Here is a 22,979-nt window from a genome sequence, read left to right as displayed (position 1 = left end):
TCCACATCTCACTGGTTTTGAACGAGGTCATGTAATTGGGCTACGAGAAGCTGGATGTTCCTTCTGCAATATTTCAGAAAGACTTGGAAGGTATGTACGCACTGTATATTATTGCTGAGAGCGGGGATCACGAGAATTTACGGTCGCAAGAAGACCAGGCTCCGGATAGCCACCTGGCACTACCGAGATGGAAGACCATCGTACCAAGCGAGGTGGTGCAGTGGTTAGACACTGGACTCGCATTCTGGAGGACGACGGTTCAATCCCGCGTCCGGCCATCCTGATTTAGGTTTTCCGTGATTCCCGTGAATCGCTCCAGGCAAATGCCGGGATGGTTCCTATCAAAGGGCATGGCCGACTTCCTTCCCCGTCCTTCCATAATCCGATGAGACCGATGACCTCGCCGTCTGGTCTCCTTCCCCAAAGAACCCAACCCAAGACCATCGTGTTCGGCGTAAGGCTGTGGCCCATTGTATTGCGCCTGCAGCAGCAATCTGAGCAGCAGTTGGCAACATAGTAACACAAAGAATTCTAACAAATCGGGTCCTTCAGGGACGCCTCCACGCCGTACGCCCTGTGCTTTCCACCGGCCCCAAACCACCGCCACTTGTGACTTCAGTGGGGTCAGGCGAGAGTTCACTGGAGGGAGAGTGGAGATCTGTTGTGTTTTCTGATGACAGCTGCTTCAGCCTCGGTGCCAATGAGCTAGAGGTTCTGGACCTATACTTGGAGATGCGCGGTGTTGCTAGCTCATTACGGCATTAGGTGGATGGTCATGAGATGTTTTGTCGGTCGTGATCAAACATTGGTTCATTACTGCAAACCGGGAACAAAATGGGAATCTAGTTTCAGTTATTGTGATCGCTTCTCAGTTTTGGTTACCGATGGACTGATGCCAGTGTCTGAGTTTAATTTGTACACCACAGCACTGAAGATGATCACTATGTGATTGAAAATCGATGTTGCTTTCAATAAAACATCAATATTACGGCCAACGCCGACCTTTCTTTTAATTTAACATATATGGTCGTTCTGCACACAGCGCTCTATGGAGTCGCCAATCAATCAATGTAGTGGCGCCACACCAGCTTACCTCCGAAGAAAAAGTTCAGAGCCGCACACTCAGCCAGTAAAGTCATGCAGACGATATTCTGGGACTCTGAAGGGGTTATTCTGGTTGATGTGCTCCCTCATGTTCATCTCTGAAGTGTATTGTGCTACCAACAGGAAACTGAAGGAACGACTTGAGCATGTTGCTCGCCATAGAAATGGAAAGGAATGCGAGGCCTCACGCAAGTCTGGGCGCCCGAGAGGAGATCAAAAAGCTTCACTGGACTTTTCTTCCTCGTCTACTCTACAGCCCGGATCTTGCACTTTTCTATTTACATCTGTTTGGCGCAATGGAGGACTCAGTCCTCGGGGAAGCGGTTCATGACTGATGGGAAGCTTACTGATGCAGCAAGACGTTGGCTCCGGTTCGACCAGCAGAGTGGCACCATGCGGTCATACAGGCCTTCCCAGTAAGATCGCGTAAGGCCGTCGCTTTGAACGGAGATTATGTTCAAAAACTGGGTTTTGTAGCCGAAAGAGTGTGGAATAATATCATGCATTGGTTCAAAAATGGCTCTGAGCAGTATGGGACTTAAGGGGGGTAGAACGTCAAACGGGCCGACTTGGAGCAGCAGAGGCATCGCAGGACATTTTAATCATCACCAGGAAGGATACAAGATTCACACCCATTGCAGTGGAAGTTCGAAAACATAACAAAATAAATTTTTTTATGTGCGAAATTTCATCATTTTTTCACTTACTAATCGCTGCATTTGTTGCTATAGGTACACTTTTCTTCATAAGTTAAAGAGATTCTTCGATAAATTTTGCACAGCATACATACCATAGTTACAGGTGTATGAAACTCTAGAATTTATTTAAATTATGAAAAAACGAATGAGCTGTTATATTTTAAACTTTATGTTTAGAAAAATACACAAATTTTATGGTTCATTACCTCAATTTTTACCACAGTTTTTAATAGATTTGGAAAATTCTAGAGTTTCATACACCTTTAAGTATGGTTTCTATGCTGTGCAAAATTAATCGAAGAATCTCTTTTACTTATGAAGAAAAGTGTACCTATAGCAACAAATGCTGCCATTAGTAAGTGAAAAAAATGATGAAATTTCACATGTAAAAAAATTACTTTGTTATGTTTTGGTGAACTTCCACTGCTATGGGTGGGAATTCTGAATCCTTCCTGGTCATGCTGACAAAGTTTTATGAATTAATTTGTAAAATTATAGGCAGCGGAAATTAAAATGTCCTGTGGTGCCTCTCCAAGTCGACCCGTTTGACGTCTCACCCCTCTTAACATCTGAGGTCATCAGTTCTCTAGAAATTATAACTACTTGAACCTAACTAACCTAAGGACATCACACACATCCATGCCAGAGGCAGGATTCGAACCTGCGACCGTAGCAGTCACGCGGTTCCGGACTGAAGCGCCTAGAACCGCTTGGCCACAGCTGCCGGCTCATGCGTTGGGAACCTGAACAAAACCAACCTGATATCAGGGAAAAAAATGTGTCCACTACTTCCTGAATGGCCCTATTTCGAAAAAGTCGGCAACTTGACAATGGCGTGAGTGTTGTTCCATTGAACTTGAAGTGGGGACTGACCATCGGTCTGGTTAGCTGAGCGGACTGCCCGCGGCGACAGTGACGCGGCGACTGGGGGATCGGAGGGACCGCCGCGTCACCACTTTGAGCGCTGATTGTGGTCAACAGGCGGGCCGCCGGCCGCTGTTTGCGCGGCAAGAATATTGACTTGCCCCGCATTTGCATAGCGATTGCGGCGGCAGCCGCCGTATTAGCCCGCCTCGGCTCTTTCCCTGTTTTCAATAAAAGCCGCAATTACAAGGGGCCGGCGGAGCGGCCGGCCACTGCACGATTGCGCCGCCGAGAGACCCTCCACGGGGCGCAAATTTCCGGGCAAGCCGCATTGCATCTGAAATTAAAATACCTGGCTACTTCCAGCGCTCGTGCCGGCTCGGCGCAGACGAGTCGCGCATTCTTTCCTTCGGAGGTGGATGCCAATCTGCGGGCGCGCCTGTTTCTCTAATGAGTCCGCTTTGCACTGGGAAGCCTCTCGAGGGACCGTCCGTTAACTCCTCTGTTTTCCGGCCTGTGGCGGTCGCTTTGAATGATTATTCGCGCTGAATCGCTTTATCGTGCTTGTGTGGTTTAGTATTCGTAAGCGCTCTACTGGGCGTATTGGAAATCCTTGATCAAACTTCTACGGATAGTTAAGGGGAGTAGGCTAATTGCGAGCATCAATTTATCGTAGGCCTTCAGTATTTTCTCTTACCCTCTTCTGTTGTGAAATGACTATGATGCAAATAAAACAGCCCTGTCTCTCGTTATAATCAGCAGACAGCAGAGTTATTATTAATTAATTTTTACTTGAATGTGTCATTAAAACTGCAATTCATTCTAGTATCACACGAATTTGCTTTCTAAGTATAACAGTTTAACGTAAAGAATCTGGAATCTGATCACGCCTTCTCTCTCCCTCTCTCTCTCTCTCTCTCTCTCTCTCTTTTTTTTTTTTTTTTTTTTTTTTTTTTTGTCATCGGGCTTGTGACTGGTTTGATGCGCCCGCCACGAATTTCTCTCCTCAGAGTAGCGCTCCGAACCTACGTCTTCAATTATTTGCTTGTTGTATTCCAATCTCTGTCTTCCTCTACAGTTTTTACCCTCTACACCTCCCTGTAGTACCATGGAAGTTATTCTCTGATGTCTTAATAGATGTCTTTTCATTTTATCCCATCTCCTTTCAGTATTTTCCACATATTTATTTCCTCTCCGACTCTGCGCAGAACCTCCTCGTTCCTCACCTTATCATTCCGCCTAATTTTCAACATTCGTATCTATCACCATATCTCAACTGCTTCGATTCTCTTCTGTTCCGGTCTTCCCACAGTCCATGTTTCACTACCACACAATGCTGTGCTCCAAATATACATTCTCAGAAATTTCTTCCTCAAATTAAGGCCGATATTTGATATTAGTAGATTTATCTTGGGCAGGAATGCCCTTCTTGCCAGTACTAATCTGCTTTTGATGTCATCCTTGCTCCGTCCATCACTGGTTAATCTGCTGCCTACATAGCAGAATTCCTTAATTACATCTGCTTCATTACCATCAATCCTGATGTTAACTTTCTCGGTGTCCTCATTTCTGCTACTTCTCGTTACTTTCGTCTGTCTTCGATTTAATCTCATACCATATCCTGTACTCAGTAGATGTTCATTCCATTCACCACATTATGTAATTTTTCTTCACCGAGCGAGGTGGCTTAGTGGTTAGCACACTGGACTCGCATTCAGGAGGACGACGGTTCAATACCGCGTCCGGCCATCCTGATTTAGATTTTCCTTGATTCCCCTAAACTGTTTCAGGCAAATGCCGGGATGGTTCCTTTGACAGGAAAACCCGACTTCCTTTCGTAATACAAAAAGCCCGATGACCTCGCTGTTTGATCTCTTTCCCCCAACCAATCCAATCCGATCTTATTCATTTTCACTCAGGATAGCAATGTCATTTGCGAATTGTATCACTAATGTCCTTTCACATTGAATTTCATTTTCACTCCTGATTCTTTTTTTTTTAATTCCATCATTGCTTCTTCGATGTAGAGATAAAGACTACATCCCTGTCTTACAACCTTTTTAATAAGAGCATTTCCTCTTAGCTCTTGTACCTATTATAAATTACCCTTCTCTCCCTATAGTTAACCCTATTTTTATCAGAATTTTATATTGTCGAACGCTTTTTCCAGGTCGAGAAATCCTACGAAAATGTCTTGAGTTTTTCTTAGTCTTGGATCCATGATCAACTGCAACATGAGAATTGCCTCTCTGGTAGATTTAGCTTTCCTAAAGCCAAACTGATCATCATCTAACACACATTTTCCATTATTCCGTATATTATTCTTGTAAGCAACTTGGATGCATGAGCTGTTCAGCAGATTGAGAGAAAATTCTCACACTTGTCGACTCTTGCAGTCTTCGGAATACTGGATCCCCTGTTTCTTCTAAATCGACTCCTATTTCTTCTTCTTTTACATCAGTCGTTCCCCTCATACAGTCCTTCAATGTACTCTTTTCACTACATTGCTCTCTCCTCTGCACTTAACATTGCAATATGCGTTGCAGCCTTAATGTTACCACCCTCGCTCTTAGTTTCACCCAACGCTCTTTTGAGTTTCCTGTATGCTGAGTCAGTCCTTCCGACAATAATTTCTTTTTGTTCACATTCTCCTGCAGCCATTTCGCCTTAGCTTCCGTGCACTTACTATTTATTTTATTCCTCAGCGACTTGTACTTCTGTATTCCTCAATTTCCTTGAACATTTCTGTACTTTGAGCGATCAACTGAAGTATTTCTTCTGTTACTCATTGCGTCTTCGCAGTTACCTTCTTTGTACCGATGTTTTTCTTTCCAACTTCCGTTATTACCTTTTTTTAGAATTGTCCGTTTCTCTTCAACTGTACTGCCTACTGGGCTATTCTTAATTGCTGTATATACAGCGTTAGAGAACTTCAAGAGCATCTCCTCATTCTTTACTACTTTCGTATCCCCCTCCTTTACGTATTTATTCTTCCTGACTAATCTTTTAAACTTCAGCCTACTCTTCATAATTGTGGCGCTCTTGGGTACGTCTTACAATCCAGTACCTGATTTCGGAGTCTCTGTCTGACCACGATGTAATCTACCTGTTCACATTTAAATAAACTGTCCTCACCCGAGGGCGAAAACGCACGTCCGTGCGGAGGAACTCGACTCGGGGCTGAGGCGGTTGGAATCCTATTGAGGGATGAAATTTTACCTCCAATATTTGGCAGCCAAGGGGAGAGGGTTGGTGGCGGCGTCTTTGCATCAATGTCCTCGATTATGTTCCAAACATCTCTGCACTGTCTCACAGAATGAATACATATGGCATTGTTGATGGTGGTTCGTTTGTCAGACATGAACATTTAACTCCGAGGCCCACTTGGTGTTATTCGAAAGGGGTAGACTGTGTGGCCGCACCGCGTTTCATCCTCTACCTTCCCTTTGCTCCATGACAACAGAAACCTAGCACTACACTTAAACACAACGATCATGGTCACACAACCAAACGACACGAATACACACATGAAACTTCTTAACAGCTCTAAGGAAGGCAATGCCAAACCGTCTCTACTACGACCTTGCCAAAAACGCCGGTGAAGGATTCTTGTATTTGTGCCCCTGGGCTGCTTTCCTGAGTATGAGATAACTTTGGCTACACACATATGGTGGCCTTTGTAAATATTGTGTAGATCGATATTCTCGTGAAAACGTTGAGAAGCATCAGGTCTTTACTCGTCTGCCTCTCCTCACTTTTTATACAAACCGAATTGCTAACTCGACAGATCGTAATCAGATCGATCGAATCTTTCTCTGATTTCATAGGGGAGTAAAAGCAGTGAGTACCCCCTAGTACCATGGAAGTCATTCCCTCATGTCTTAACAGATGTCCTACCATCCTGTCCTTTCTCCTTATCAGTGTTTTCCACATGTCCCTTTCGTCTGCGTTTCTACGCAGAACCTCCTCATTCCTTACCTTATCAGTCCACATAATTTTCAACATTCGTCTGTAGCACCATATCTCAAATGCTTCGATTCTCTTCTGTTCTGGTTTTCCCACAGTTCACGTTTTACTACCATACAATGCTGTACTACAGACGTATATTCTCAGAAATTTATTCCTCAAATTAAGGCCGATGTTTGATACTAGTAGACTTCTCTTGGCCAGGAATGCCCTTTTTGCCATTGCTAGTCTGCTTTCGATGTCCTCCTCGCTCCGTCAGTCACTGATTATTTTACTGTCTAGGTAGCAGATTTCCATAACTTCATCTACTTCGTGACCATCAATCCTGGTGTTAAGTTTCTCGCTGTTCTCATTTCTACTACTTCTCATTACCTTCGTCTTTCTTCGATTTATTCTCAATCCATACTCCCATTAGACTGTTCATTTCGTTCAGTAGATCATGTAATTCTTCTTCTCTTTCACTCAGGATAGCAATGTCATCAGCGATTCGTATCATTGATATCCTTTCATCTTGAATTTTAATTCCACTCGTGAACCTTTCTTTTATTTCCATCATTGCTTCCTCAATGTATAGATTGAACAGTAGGTGTGAAAGGCAACGATTTTGTCTTACACCCTTTTTAGTACGAGCACTTCGTTCTTAGTAGTTCCCTCTAATTATTCCTTCTCGGCTGTTGAACATATTATATATGACCCGTCTCTCTCACAGCTTATCCCTACTTTTTTCAGAATTTCAAACACCTTTTACTTTGTCGGACGCTTTTTCCAGGACGACAAGTCCTATGAAAGTGTCTTGATTTTTCTTTAGTCTTGCTTCCATTATTAACCGCAATGTCAGAATTGCCTCTCTCGTGGCTTTACCTTTCATAAAGCCAAACTGATCGTCACCTAACACATCCTCAAGTTGCTTTTCCATTCTTCTGTATATTATTCTTCGAAGCAACTTGGATGCATGAGCTGTTAAGCTGATTGGGCGACAATTATCGCACTTGGTAACTCTTGTCGTCTTCGGAATTGTGTGGATGATGCTTTTCCGAAAGTCAGATGGTATGTCGCCAGACTCATACATTCTACACACCAACGTGCATAGTCGTTTTTTTTTTTTTGCCACTTCCCCCAATGATCTTGGAAATTCTGATGGAATGTAGCCCATCCCTTCTACCTTGTTTGATCTTAAGTCCTCCAAGGTTCTTTTAAATTCTAATACTAGATCCCCTATCTCTTCTAAATCGACACCTATTTCTTCTTCTACACATAAGACAAATATTTGCCCATATAGAGCCTTTCAGTCAATGGAATTCCCGTTGCACTCTTAATGTTATTACACTTGCTTTTAATGTCACCGTAGGTTGTTTTGACTTTCAAAAAATTCAAATGGCTCTGAGCACTATGGGACTTAACTTCTGAGGTCATCAGTCCCCTAGAACTTAGAACTACTTAAACCTAACTAACCGAAGGACATCACACACATCCATGCCCGAGGCAGGATTCCAACCTGCGACCGTAGCGGTCAAGCGGTTCCAGACTGTAGCGCCTAGAACCGCTCGGCCACCCCGGCCGGCTTTTGACTTTCCTGTATGCTTAGTCTGTCCTTCCGACAACCATTTCTTTTTCGATGTGTTCACATTTTTCCTGCAGCCATATCGTCTTAGCGCCCCTGCACCTCCAATTTATTTCCTTCCTCAGCCACTTGTATTTCTGTATTCCCGAGTTTCCCGGAATATTTTTGTATTTCTTCCTTTCATCGATCAATTGAAGTATTTCTTCTGTTACCCGTGGTTTCTTCGTAGTTACCTTCTTTGTACCCATGTTTTTCTTTCCGACTTCTGTGATGGCCCTTTTTAGAGATGTCCATTCCTCTTCAACTGTACTGCCTACTGAGCTATTCCTTATTGCTGTATTTATAGCCTTAGAGAACTTCAAGAGTATCTCGTCATTCCTTAGTACCTCCGTATTCCACTTCTTTGCGTATTGATTCTTCCTGACTAATTTCTTACGCTTCAGCCTACTCTTCATCCCCACTACATTGTGATCTGAGTATATACCTGCTCCTGGGTACAACTTACAATCCAGTATCAGATTTCGGAATCTCTGTCTGACCATGATGTAATCTAACTGAAATCTTCCTGTACCACCCGATGTTTTCCAAGTATGCCTCCTCATCTTGTGATTCTTGAACAGAGTACTCGCTATTACTAACCGAAACTTGTTACAGAACTCAATTTGTTTTTCTCCTCTCTCATTCCTTGTCACAAACCCACATTATCGTGTAACCTTTTCTTTTACTCCCTTTCCTACAGCTGAATTCCAGCCCTCCATGACTAGTATATTTTCATCCCCCCTTACATATTATATTACCCTCTCAATATCCTCATACACTTTCTCTATTTCCTCATCTTCAGCTTGCGATGTCAGTATGTATACCTGAACTATCGTTGTCGGTGCTGGTTTACTGTCGATTGTGATACGAACAGCCGGCCCCAGTGGCCGAACGGTTCTAGGCGCTTCAGTCTGGAACTGCGCGACCGCTACGGTCGCAGGTTCGAATCTGCCTAGGACATGGATGTGTGTGATGTCCTTAGGTGAGTTAGGTTTAAATGGTTCTAAGTTCTAGGGGACTGATGACCTCAGATGTTAAGTGCCATAGTGCTCAGAGCCATTTGAAACATTTTTTGTGATAAGAACAGCCCTGTCACCGCACTGTTCACAGGAGCACACCCTCTGCCCTACCTTCGTATTCATAAAGAATCCTACTCCAGTTATATATTTTTACTGCTGTTGATATTAGCCTATACTCATCTGACCACAAATCATTGTCTTCTTTCCACTTTACTTCAGTGACTCCTACTATATCTACGAGGGCAGTTCAATAAGTAATGCAACACTTTTTTTTTTCTGAAACAGGGGTTGTTTTATTCAGCATTGAAATACACCAGGTTATTCCCCAATCTTTTAGCTACACAACACTATTTTTCAACGTAATCTCCATTCAATGCTATGGCCTTACGCCACCTTGAAATGAGGGCCTGTATGCCTGCACGGTACCATTCCACTGGTCGATGTCGGAGCCAACGTCGTACTGCATCAATAACTTCTTCATCATCCGCGTAGTGCCTCCCACGGATTGCGTCCTTCATTGCGCCAAACATACGGAAATCCGACGGTGCGAGATCGGGGCTGTAGAGTGCATGAGGAAGAACAGTCCACTGAAGTTTTGTGAGCTCCTCTCGGGTGCGAAGACTTGTGTGAGGTCTTGCGTTGTCATGAAGAAGGAGAAGTTCGTTCAGATTTTTGTGCCTACGGACACGCTGAAGTCGTTTCTTCAATTTCTGAAGAGTAGCACAATACATTTCAGAGTTGATCGTTTGACCATGGGGAAGGACATCGAACAGAATAACCCCTTCAGCGTCCCAGAAGACTGTAACCATGACTTTACTGGCTGAGGGTATGGCTTTAAACTTTTTCTTGGTAGGGGAGTGGGTGTGGCGCCACTCCATTGATTGCCGTTTTGTTTCAGGTTCGAAGTGATGAACCCATGTTTCATCGCCTGTAACAATCTTTGACAAGAAATTGTCACCCTCAGCCACATGACGAGCAAGCAATTCCGCACAGATGGTTCTCCTTTGCTCTTTATGGTGTTCGGTTAGACAACGAGGGATCCAGCGGGAACAAACCTTTGAATATCCCAACTGCTGAACAATTGTGACAGCACTACCAACAGAGATGTCAAGTTGAGCACTGAGTTGTTTGATGGTGATCCGTCGATCATCTCGAACGAGTGTGTTCGCACGCTCCGCCATTGCAGGAGTCACAGCTGTGCACGGCCGGCCCGCACGCGGGAGATCAGACAGTCTTGCTTGACCTTGCAGCGATGATGACACACGCTTTGCCCAACGACTCACCGTGCTTTTGTCCACTGCCAGATCACCGTAGACATTCTGCAAGCGCCTATGAATATCTGAGATGCTCTGGTTTTCCGCCAAAAGAAACTCAATCACTTAACGTTGTTTGCAACGCACATCCGTTACAGACGCCATTTTAACAGCTCCGTACAGCGCTGCCACCTGTCGGAAGTCAATGAAACTATACGAGACGAAGCGGGAATGTTTGAAAATATTCCACAAGAAATTTCCGGTTTTTTCAACCAAAATTGGCCGAGAAAAAAAATGTGTTGCATTACTTATTGAACTGCCCTCGTAGATTGAGCCTTTGTATTTCCCGTTTCAGATTTTCTAGTTTCCATACCACGTTGAAGCTTCAGACATTCCACCCCCCTACTCGTAGAACTTTATCCTTTCGTTTATTATTCAATCTTTTTCTCATGCTAACCTCCCCCTTGGCAATCCACTCCTGGAGATCCCAATGGAGGACTATTCCGGAATTTTTTGCCAATTGAGAGATCATTATGACACTTTTCTTCAATTACAGGCCACATGTCCTGTGGATGCACGATACGTGTCTTCAATGCTGTGGTTTCCATTGCCTTCTGCATCCTGAGGCCGTTGATCATTGATGATTCTTCCGGATTTAGGGGTAGTTTACCACCCCTAAGACAAGAGAGTGCCCTGAACCTCTGTGCGCTCCTCCACCCTCTTTGACAAGGCCGTTGGCAGAATGAGGGTGACATCTTATGCCGGATGGCTTCGGCCGCCAATGCTGATTATTGATCAAAATTCAAACAGCTGCCGGTTTCGAATCCGGGACCGAAAAAATTTTGATTGTGATTCAAAGACGTTACGCCTAGACCACGGGTTAGACTTTTGTCGTAATTACCCACAACAAATAGCCTTCACAGAGCCTCAGTGTTCGTTCTCTGGCAACCGAGCAATCGATTACATGTATCAGTTAAATGTTCTTGAAGTAGGTAGTTGAATGTTGTGATGTTTTTCTATTAATCTGTTCACACATAATGACTAGCAATAAAATTAGGACTTACCTGTGCCATATATTTGTTTTCGTAATTTGTTGATCCCCCTCATAAGTGTAATCATTATAAAAAATATTGAAATGTTAGTGCTTGGAATTCATTGCAGCCACTCTATTATCAAGTTGCATTAAGTTTAATTCCGTTGTCTACCTTCATTAGACATCCGTCTCTTAGTAAGTCCAGCTGACGCAAATATGACATGCTCAAGCACCATTCCACAACGTCGTCATTACTGGAATATGGTCTTTGTCTCATTTAACAATGTGCTTCAAGCAACGACCCAGTAATTTATATATTTGGAAACACATGAGTCATCGAATTTTTCCAGCATTTGTGATGATGTCAATGTGAGTTATTGCAACAACCAGTTAGCCGTCGCAGTGAAATCACAACTAAAGGAACTAAAGCGTTATGTTGTATCTGTCGAGAAGTTGTGCTCGTTGCTCTGCTTGAAATCATCGCGAACATACAGGAGAAGAGGCCCAAATGCAAGACTGTGTTTGTGATGACTATTTATCCAAGAACTGACCTTTCCACAAACCGCTGAAACATGAAAATAAAAGTGATTTCATATTTCATGTTACTGTTTCAGTACATTTCAATATTCTAATTTCATAACAGAAATTGACTGGTAATTTAAGTGGCGATTATTTTCACTCCTGTATATTTGACATATGCTTTCCTTCTAAAGCATACAAATCAGCAACCACTGTGGATAATTGCCTCTTGGGAGGGGAATCGTGCATAATAGCATTATTTTGTCATCTGCAGTTAAACTTCATCATCCTGTTCTTTTCATGTTTAAGCTGATTTAGTACTGTAAAAGTTGACAAATGGCAGCTATTTTAAATATACCCGGTTTAGTTTACTTCCGTTGAATGAAGTAAGATAATAATTTTTGCTTATTGCGCGCTTTTCCCCAAGTTCCTCGTAAATTAAAACAACTCAAGTGAACATACACCGGGAATTCTTCCAAATACACATCTGTGCTCCGCAGGTTACCACACGGTGTCTGGTAGCGGGTGCATAGAGTACGAACATCATCCCACCACCCTCCTCTCCTATTCCATCAGCAGATGGGTGTGTGTTGACGGTTGTATGTTTATTCAGAAACGTCCCCTTAGGAAAATTATAAATGACTGTGCTGATAAACCTCTTACATTATTTGCTTTTCAAACAGCTGAGCAAAACTGAATGTACTCATACATTACTCTCTTTACTTATTCTGATCAACACTAAACTGACACACAATATTTTTAGCGCAACGCAATCTGACTTTCAATAATCCCTGCAAAAGAATGGCCCTGTCTAACAATAACCTATAGCTTTCATGAATCACTTACCTCACAAAAATCTTCATTACTCGAACTACTGCAATACAGCGAGAGCCACTACTGCCAGCTAAATAAAAGATTCAAAGTACTGAAGGCACTAACTACTGATAGGCATAGTTAGCAAAATGAAAGATTTTGACAGAGAACAAACAATGTATTTACCTTAATAGTGTTCAAAAGTCATAATATATATATCAGTTCATGACATCAAGTCTTACAAATTTACTATCTCTCATGGACACACGTCTATAACACCCGCTCTCAAAACTCCGCCATTTCTCTCCCCACATCCACCATTGCTGGCGGCTCACCTCCAACTGCGCAACGCTACGCGCTGTTAACAGCCAACTGCCCAACACTACAATAGCGACTATTGCAACAATGCCCACCAGCCTCAGACTGCACACAGCACAGCCAGTGATTTTCATACAGAGCGCTACGTGGCGTTACCAACATAAAAACTTAAACAGCCTACTTACAATTCGTTTCGGAACATGGGCTCGGAATTTTTTGGGGAGGCTCTCTTCGATGTAGGTGGACATTCTCGTAACGTGTCCCTTTGCTTTTTGTTGAGTATTTCTGTGATAATGTACTCTCATGCTAAAGTTGTGACGAATCGTGCAGATCTTCTCTGAATGTTTTCTTTCTCTTCCATTACTCCAAGTTGGTAAAGGTCTCTGATCTCCAAGAGGCGGATATTGGGAGGGCACAACTAGAGTTGGTTCTGTGTCAGGAGACATTCTTCCAGCTCTCCCCTTGCCAGTTTTCCTCGGAAGGATGGTAGTGACTTATGGTCGCCGCTAGGCGCTGTGAAAGAAGATTCAAAATTAGTTATTTATTTTCTTAAAATACAGGTAGCGTCTTAACTCGTTGTTGGCATCGTCTGTCAGGATTCGTGTTCGTAATCGACTTTCAGACCGCCCCAAGCGCTCCAGGCAGCTGCTGCACTGGTGGTCCACCGCTTGCGGTGGTCTCGGCACCGGCTGTACCGCGACGCCGGTGGCAGTGAGTGACGGCGGCGCGTGTGCTGAACTCACATAGGCCGCCTTGAGAGGTGCTCTGTCCCCTGTCGCTCATCATCGTTCTTCATTATCAGTCGTACCGCGAAGACGGTTGCACTGTAGCCGTGAAGTTCAACGATACTGGCCTGCCGTCTAGGTAGGCCCCATTCAGTCCCCCTTCCCTGTGATGTCAAACTCTGCGACTGCTGATTATGGCGAGGCAGGCATCTCTCAAAGTAGCGGCTGTTGTTGTCCTTAGCGTGCAGGAAACCTACAACAGATTTGTGCGAGACGTCACTTCGGTGCAGTCAGGGAATCGAGTGCAAACGTCATGTCTGACCGACTGCCTTACGAGCTAAACGTCTGGGTTATGTGTGGAGCAAAGTAGTGGCTAATGCTTACCCAACGTCATTCGTCATGACCGCATAGGGCTTGCTATTTCGAAGATATCAGCGGTTTTCCTTCTGCCGTGCTTGCTTAACAAGTTTGTTATAGCATAGAACTGGCTCGTAAAAGCTCTTGGTACCGTTGCATTCGCCTTAGCCTTCCTTTCGTCACATAACTAAGGTGACGTGACTCTTTTTGGCTGCTATGACATACTACATTCTGATGAAATCTGCTGCCTGGCTGGCCAGAAACACCGATGTAATATTATGACCTGACCCAGTCTCGGTGGCGAAATGTTTTCATTGCGGCCGCCTCGTTTAGACATTACTGTAATGCAGCGAGATAGTTTCGCTCTGGGACTTTGAAAAAATTACCCGTTTTACTGCCCTATACGAGGCTGCCAGGCAACCGATCATAGAAATATTCTTGGGAATTAGCCGAATGACGGTATTTTAAGTTATCTCATCGTTGTGTGAATTATATTTGCTTATGTTCTTTCAGAATTTCATATATGCCTCCCCCTGGCTTGAAAATGTGTAATTCCACCTTAAACTGCGACTCACTGTTATTTTAGATACATTTTTAATTATACTTGAAAGTACACTTTATGTGACAGTTGTAGCTGATGCAACTACCGTATAATTCTAGCTCTTTTGGCATGAATTTAATATCGATGTTTACGTTAGAGCATTAGATAATCACCTGGCAGCTCTGTATATTCTCCATGCACGTCTCAAATAATGTTTACGAAAGTTTTAATTACTGGCCTTGCTCAAACATTCGTCTGAAGCGCGTGATGTATCTATAAACGGAGTTCCAATACGATTTTATCACATTTTTCTAGATGCGATGAGCGATGTAAAACACGTCATATCGATTGAAAGGAACGCCCGGTTCCAAGTAATTAGATATTTATCTGTGTTGATACTAGGAAGATTAGCTTACGCGTTGAACGCTAAACATACAGGGTGTCCTAAAAATGTTGCGGCAAACTTCGCAGGTTTGCAGACGGTGTCTTAAGGAACAAGTCGAGAGTAGGAACCTGTGTCTTCCGATGACACTATTTACTTACTTACTCCATGGCACTACGGTCCTCTGAGGACCTTGGCCTCCTCAATCACAGATTTCCAATCGTCTCGGTCTTCAGCACGCCTGCACCACCTCCTCACTCCCGACGACACTACAGACCACCCCTTCAACAACAGACACTCTAATGTCTCTAATGTTTTTCGGTATACAGGAGAAAAACAAACTGCAGATGGAAACCAGTGCCCGAAGCTGTCATTCACCAAGGCAGCACAATATCGTTTTCGTAAGAAGCAAGGCGTATTTACATATGAGCTAGCCCTATCTTCTCTGACGATCGTTGCAATTAGTCGCTATCACTGAGTAACAAGAAACATTGTGGCACGTACCGCCTATAGTCCGTTAGGCACCAAGTGGCGTCTGCTGACGAAGGCTCCTGTAACTTCGACGCTCTGTAGCGTCTAAAGATGACGTTTCTGGATACGGGTTCGTATCCTCATTTTGTTCCTCAAGATACCTTCTACAACCACGCGAAATTTGTCGCAACATTTCTTTATAAACGTGGCATGAATGCTTGAAAAATCGTTCAGTATCGATTGGTGTTATTTGAAAGGGTGCAACAGTTAATACTCCAGAACGTTTCAGCAAGAAGATGATATTTCGACAGTTTCTGTAAGTTTATAAGGTATGATACAATTACAATTCTTGTGAAATAGGAGTGCATACAAATGCTGTGGCCATTTACAATGCTCTTTCAGTACTAACCAATAACATAGTTATTTCGGATATATGTTCGGATGACATTTTCCTCATCTTGAAAGATTTTCGAAGTACTTCTGGAACGTGCTTCACTTTTTATAGATGCTGTCCGATGATTTTCCACATCTGTAACTTTTCAGTATGTAGTGAAAGAACTGCAGTGTGAGGAATACAAAATTGGTGCATATATATTAATGACCTGCCATTCTATATTCACGCAGATGCAAAGTTGGTACTTTTTGCCGATGATACAAGTATAGCTATCACACCCGACAGACAAGAATTAACTGGTGAAATTGTAAACGATGTTTTTCAGAAAATCATTAAGTGGTTCTCTGCAAATGGGCTCTCATTAAACTTTGACAAAACACAGTATACACAGTTACACACAGTAAATGGAATGACCCCATTAATAAATATAGATTTCGATCAGAAATCGGTAGCTAGGGTAGAATATTCAACATTTCTAGGTGTATGCATTGATAAGGGGTTGAACTGGAAAAAAACACACTGAGGATCTACTGAAACGTTTGAGTTCAGCTACTTATGCTATTAGGGTCATTGCAAATTTTGTCGATAAACATCTGAGTAAATTAGCTTACCACGCCTATTTTCATTCTCTGCTTTCGTATGGCATCATATTCTGGGGTAACTCATCATTGAGTAAAATAGTGTTCATTGCACAAAAGCGTGTAATCAGAATAATTGCTGGAGCTCATCCAAGATTATCCTGCAAACACTTATTTAAAGAGCTAGAAATCTTCACTGTAGCCTCACAATATATACATTCACTTATGAAATTTGTTATTAACAATCCGAACGAATTCAAAAGTAATAGCAGTGTACTTGGCTACAACACTAGGAGAAAGGATGATCTTCACTACTCAAGGTTAAATCTAACTTTGGCTCAGAAGGGGTAAATTATGCTGCCACAAAAGTCTTTGGTCACTTATCTAATAGCATCAAAAGTCTGACAGATAGCCATATAGCATTTAAAAGGAAATTAAAGGAATTTCTTAATGGCAACTCCTTCTACTCATTAGATGAATTTGTGGATATAGTAAGTGGGTGATTTCCCAACCCCACAAAAAAAATAAAAATAAAAAATATTTAAAAAATTTAAAATATTGAGTGTCATGTAATATTTTGTCTAATGTAATATCTTGTATAGACACCTTTTATTAACCTGACACGTTCCACATCATTACGAAGTGTCGTATTCATGATCTATGGAACAAGTACTAATCTAATCTAATCTAATCATAAGTAAATTGCTTACGGTGCATTTCTGCAATTTGACTTCACACGTTCTCCCCATTGTATACACTTCAGATTTATGTACAACAACAAATGTTGCGTCCTAAGATAGGAATTTGTGAGTATCCTTACATGATGAAATATTGTCGTATATGAGAAAAAATGAACATTTACGATGAACTGAAGCCTGACAGAAAACATAAACAGCGACTGTAACTTTATGAAAAGTATTTTTAAAACAACAACAACAACCGCGAGGCAAACAATCTTTGTACTCGAAATTACGTTCGGTCCCCGCTCGTATATATGTTAACTCCACATGCGACGGAGCAATACGTTATCGATCGGAGTTGGACGACCTAGTTGCACCACTTATTGCTAATCTTAATTGTGCTGTTTCGACATATTACGAACCTCGACTCTTTATACCGTATGCTGTAAAAAATTTACCCACAGGAACAGTATCTCCTGAAGACAACGCGGCTGCTGGATTCGCCGAACAATTAGAAACTGGTTAAAGATGGCTATAGACGAATAGCGCAACGAAATCTCATAACGCACTCGTATTACGCTGTGGCAAGTTCCATTAATAAAAACAACGTAATTCTAGCTCTCTCAAGCACTTCACAGCGCATGTTATACCCATTAGACACTGCCACCTCAATTACGAGGATGTGGTGAGAAGTAAAGCCTCCTAATTTTTTATCTGAAAACTCTCATGACTTTTTAAATAAAACCAACGTTGTTATTATTTTACATCTTCATTCTTCATGTCCACACACTTGCAACCCTCTGCCACTAGAGCGCTCGTAATTGTAGTTTGTAACATGGCGCTGTGCGTGAGAAACTACGTTTTGTAATCGTCTTTCTAATTCGAAGAGCTCCTCCACACATGGATCGTCCTCTTCATCAGCATGGCAATGTCAGGCCACACACGAGCGCTGCGACGTCTGAAACAAATCAGTGACTTGAGTTCATTCATCGAACGTCCCCCATACAGTCCCGACTTGGCCCCATTTGATTTGATCTGTTTGCAAAACTTAGAGAACGCCTCTGAGGACTGCCGCGCGGGATTAGCCGAGCGGTCTCAGGTGCTGCAGTCATGGACTGTGCGGCTGGTCCCGCCGGAGGTTCGAGTCCTCCCTCGGGCATGGGTGTGTGTGTTTGTCCTTGGGATCATTTAGGTTAAGTAGTGTGTAAGCTTAGGGACTGATGACCTTAGCAGTTAAGTCCCATAAGATTTCACACACCTTTGAGGATTTCACTTTGATAGTGATGAAAAGGTGCAACCAGAGACGAGGTTGTGGCCCAGTCAAAAAAGTCAAACACACTACAATGATGCTATCAACAAACTGGTCCTTCATTGGGAAAAATATGTTCTTCGCCAGTGTGATTACAATGAAAAACAAATATGTAGGAATGAATAATAAAGATGTAGAATGTTAATAACGTTTGTTTTATTTAAAAATCATGAAGACTTTTCACATAAAAATCGGAGGCATTACTTTCCAGCACGCCCTCGTAAACACAGCTGCAATGAAATCCATATTAAATTTGTTTACAATACTCGGAACTGTGACTAACTTTTTTATCGATGCTGTTAAGTTCAGTTTAAGACTTAATTATGTGAAGTAGCTGTCCACAAAGGAAAAACTATAGCGATAAACGACTGTAGTCGCTGTAAGAGATAATGCATACCACTTTTATAATCAAACTAATTCCTTGCCTGTAGAAGTAAAGGTAGTTCCAGCCTTACTTACTTTCCGCTGAGCTCCAGTAAGCCACTAACAGCAATGTCTCATAATTTGTTCACCGAAGTCTTACGATATGCCTCGTCCCCGACTCCTATTTTCTTATTTCTTTTTCTGTATTTTAGGTGTTTATCCCAAACGTTACATGCAAAGTGGATAGAACTTCATCTCGTAATTTCATTGGTTTTTAATAGACACACAGTTCCACGTATCATATGAAAGGAGATGTACCTGGTCTGATGTAAACAGAGGGCCAAAATGGCGCAAGGAAAGCAAACGCATACACAACATTGAATTACATATAGGAGAGACCGGGGCAGCAAATTTTTGAGGTCTCAGGGAGGAAAAAACTATTTCGGAACAGTTCATTCGAACGTTTTTGTAACACAATTAACTAAAGAAGATACCATAATATATTTCGTTTGTTATATCAACGTGTACGGGGCGGAACGAACTGAAACGTCCCCTTTGAACAATTATACATGACTGTGCTTATACTGACACACAATATTTTTAGCGCAACGCAATCTGACTTTCAATAATCCCTACCAAAGAATGGCCCTGACTAACATTAAACAATACCTTTCACAAATCACTTACCTCACAAAAATCTTCGTTACTCAAGCTACTGCAATTCAGCGAGCGCCACTACTGCCAGCTAAATAAAAGATTCAAACTACTGAAGGCACTAACTACTGATAGGCATAGTTAGCAAATGAAAGATTTTGATAGAGAAAAAACAATGTATTTACCTTAATATTGTTCAAAAGTCATAATATATATAGCAGTTCATGACATCCAGTCTTACAAATTTCAAAACTCCACCATTTCTCTCCCCACATCCACCACTGCTGACGGCTCACCTCCAACTGCGCAACGCTACGCACTGTTCACATCCAGATGCCCAACACTACAATGGCAGACAACAATGCAAACTAGCCACAGACTGCACACAGCACAGCTAGTGATTTTCATACAGAGCGCTACATAACGTTGCCAATAAGAAAACATAAACAGCCTACTAGCACAGCCAGTGATTTTCATGCAGAGCGCTACGTAACGTTGCCAATAAGAAAACATAAACAGCCTACTTACATAGCCCCCATGCTCCCCACAAAAAATTTTACAAATTGTTTTGGGCACTGGCCAATACATATTTGTTAAAAAAAATTTCACAACTACAATAACAAAGAAATCAAATGCACACACTTATTGATACAATGTTGGTCAAAAGCTAAAATTTTCTCACAGTCCATAAAGACAGTCCTGATCGTTGATCACAGTAAAATAGCAGTGTTTTTCTCAAAGTCTGAGCAGGAAAAGAAAATGCACACGGAAGTAGTGGATTTCCATGCAGTGTTGTCCTTCCAACGGAAAGACAAGTGTTTATCTTGACATGCAGGCAGGCAATGGGTCACAACAGAGCAAACCCACAGCAGAGTCATTCGAAGTTTTGAAGAATACTGGTAGGTAGGTCATCACAGAGCAGACCCACTGTAGTCCTGGTAGAGATTATGGTATTGGTGGGTTACCAGAGGTGCAGAACCACTGCAGTCCTTGTAGAAATAATGGTATTGGTGGGCCATCAAAGATGCAGATCCACTGTAGTCCTTGTAGAAATAAAGGTATTGGTGGATCATCAAAGGTGTAGACCCACTGTAGTCCTTGTAGAGATGGCCAGCAGCCATCTGCTGCGACTGTGCAGGTGCACAATCACCATCGAAGAGTCTTACGGACAATATAGCAAGTCCATAACCACCACTTGTGCACTCACAAAGTTTTTGGAATTGTCCTTAGAACCAGCAATGCTGTTATCCAGTCCCTTGCTGAATTATTAACACACGTGCAAACACTAACAGTCCCTACTTCTCACATATTGTCCATATACTATGACCAACAGAAACGTGTGCAGTGAAATGGAACTTACAAGTTAATAATATGATGAACTGGTGTCAATTACAAATTTATAACATAAGAATACAATTCAAAGGTACAAAATACATCATTATATTTGTAGTAAAACAAGCTTTACAAAAGAATAGAAATAAACATGTACATCAGTGTTACAGGAATTATGACATGAGTACATACATAAAAGATCAGAACAACTTTCGGAACATCAACTTCACACATGAGCATTAAAACAAAACAGAATAAATAATGTCTAAACATCTTTACAAAGTAAATAACATATTATTAATGTAAATTATATTTGAGGATAACAGTATTCCTCATCATAGTGAATGTAGCTTAGTATTAGAAGAGAAAAAATTCTATGAAACAGTACACAGAGACAGGAAGAAAACAAATACATAAGGGTACACAAAGACATAGTGGGATAAAACAAAAGGAAAGGACAGGGTTTGTTTTCAGTGTAACATTTGGTACTGCAGTCCAACCCAAAACTTCATTCCATAGATCGTCCCTCTTATTTCAACATTTGCTCCAGCCAAAAAAATCGTATCCAAGCATGCTTTCTGTATTCTGTTCACATCCTCTTTCAAAAATAGTTTTTCTCCACTGTACACTACTTTTTTGGCCAAACCATTTTCTTATAGCTTCTCAATGCATTTCTTCCAATGCATCATAGTTAGTTTCTTATATAGTCTACCCCCTCTTAAGCTAACTTAAATCTACTGAGCTCAGATGCTAAACTAAGGGACGAGGCAATGCAGCAGCACAAAAAAATTAACACAAACAGCAATGACAAAAAAATGGAAATTGGCAAAGCAAGCTACAGTAAATCTAACTTACCAAGCAAATGCAACATTACAACTAATATGAGCCAATGTGCAGCAACAAGAAAAATAAATCAGTAGTAAAACTAGCTTAACAGAGTAATACAAAGTGAAATTTAGTAGCACTATGCCTGGCAAACAGCAGCAGCAAATACAATAACTTATATCTAAACATGACAAAGCTCAAGCAGAAAAGATATTACAGTAAAAATGGCCATGTTTAATACCTATGTCACATCTTAATACTGGGGTGATGCATCACCTTAACTTACTACTAAATAAGTTACCCAGTCATTGACAAAAATTATGTATGCAATTCTTGTGAAGGGAAATGTCTTTTTGTGCTCCCTCGTTTTTTTTATGTAGATTATAAAGATATTATTTACTGGATCTGTAGGCATAAAATATTTATATTAGTACATCTATAAAATTTTATTTTAACCATTGCTGCAGTGCAGCTAGAAACTAGATATTAAACAAAATGAGCAATTATATATATATATATATATATATATATATATATATATATATATATGAAGCAACATATGAAACGTCATTCACTAGCAAATGGCGTCTCCAAAGGCAAAAAAATTCTCTCAACTAGAAAGACAATAGAAGTAAAATGTTTCTCATCATTTCATTAGGCATTTTAGTAAATATCATAAATTAAGATCTCCACAGTATAATTATATGTTTTCAAGTTTGAGCGTGTTGTATTTGCGATGCTTTCGACAAAGAAATGTCAATAGCGACGATTATGACCTCCTTTTTTTTTTCTCCATCTAATGGCTTTCTTTTGTCAGACGACTATCTCTCAGCTGGGCGCTCAAAACGCATTACGTCAAGGTCACTTACCTTTATTTCTGAAATATTTATGACAGCAGCTTCCGCTACAGTGACAGTCTCATATAGAAATATTTTCACAGGTTGAGAATTTGCGTTAGAAATGTGTAGAAAATAAAATCCTATAAATACAACAGTGCCCAAAAAATTTTCGATAGCATTGTAATACATTCACGCATGTACACACATTTCATAATTCTTAAAGTACGATTCTTGGTTTCCAACATCCTTTTCCACAAATCAGAGTCCCTAACCACTACTCATTATTCCTTACCTTGTTACACATATCAATATTCGTCGACACTTCTTCAATATTTCATCATA

This window comes from Schistocerca piceifrons, chromosome 5 (genome assembly GCF_021461385.2).
Source record: "Schistocerca piceifrons isolate TAMUIC-IGC-003096 chromosome 5, iqSchPice1.1, whole genome shotgun sequence".
NCBI classification, from domain to species: domain Eukaryota; kingdom Metazoa; phylum Arthropoda; class Insecta; order Orthoptera; family Acrididae; genus Schistocerca; species Schistocerca piceifrons.
The sequence above is the reverse complement of the archived record's forward strand: the minus strand, read 5'-3'. Positions refer to the sequence as shown.